Below are 668 nucleotides of genomic sequence, written 5' to 3' on the forward strand. Positions count from 1 at the left end.
ACTGATCTTCATAATAAATAGTCTTTTACATCATATGATTTTTCTAAGCTAGATATTAATTGATGATGCTACTATATTAAACACTTACTTATCATTAAAATTCCTATAACTATAACTATAATCACGCAAGAACAACATTCTTTCAAGTCATGGCAGACCAACTCTCTTCTTTGGTCTGCCATGGTCAAACACGGTCAAGCCTGCTCTTAAGTTGTAAATGTTAAAAAGTTGTGCACTTGGCCCTGACTTACATTCACTGAGAAGATATAATCATGCAAAGGTAAAGGTAAAGCCTCTTTTTAGAATCAGTATCTTAATATTGTCTATATTGCGCCAGCAGAGATTGCATGGTTTTCTTATGTTTTTTCCCTTTTTTTTTTCCCCCAAGCAGCTTTTATTCCACGTGCAGATGTGTTTCTCAGCAGGCACAGAGGGGTCCCCAAAATGAAATGGTTTTTAAATATTTGAAACATTCAACACAATCATTTAAAAAAAACACTTCAAGGGGAAAAAAAATAAAGGCAACTCATTATCAAACAAATTCAAAAGCCAACAAACACATGAAACTTAACTGCATAAAAGCAATAACTGGGCTAAAAATTCAGACAAACAGAGAGAAAGATAAGGAGAGGGAGAAGGGGGGAGGGGGGAGGGGGGGAGGAAGAGGG

Source organism: Penaeus monodon, chromosome 22 (assembly GCF_015228065.2).
Source record: "Penaeus monodon isolate SGIC_2016 chromosome 22, NSTDA_Pmon_1, whole genome shotgun sequence".
Classification (NCBI taxonomy): Eukaryota; Metazoa; Arthropoda; class Malacostraca; order Decapoda; family Penaeidae; genus Penaeus; species Penaeus monodon.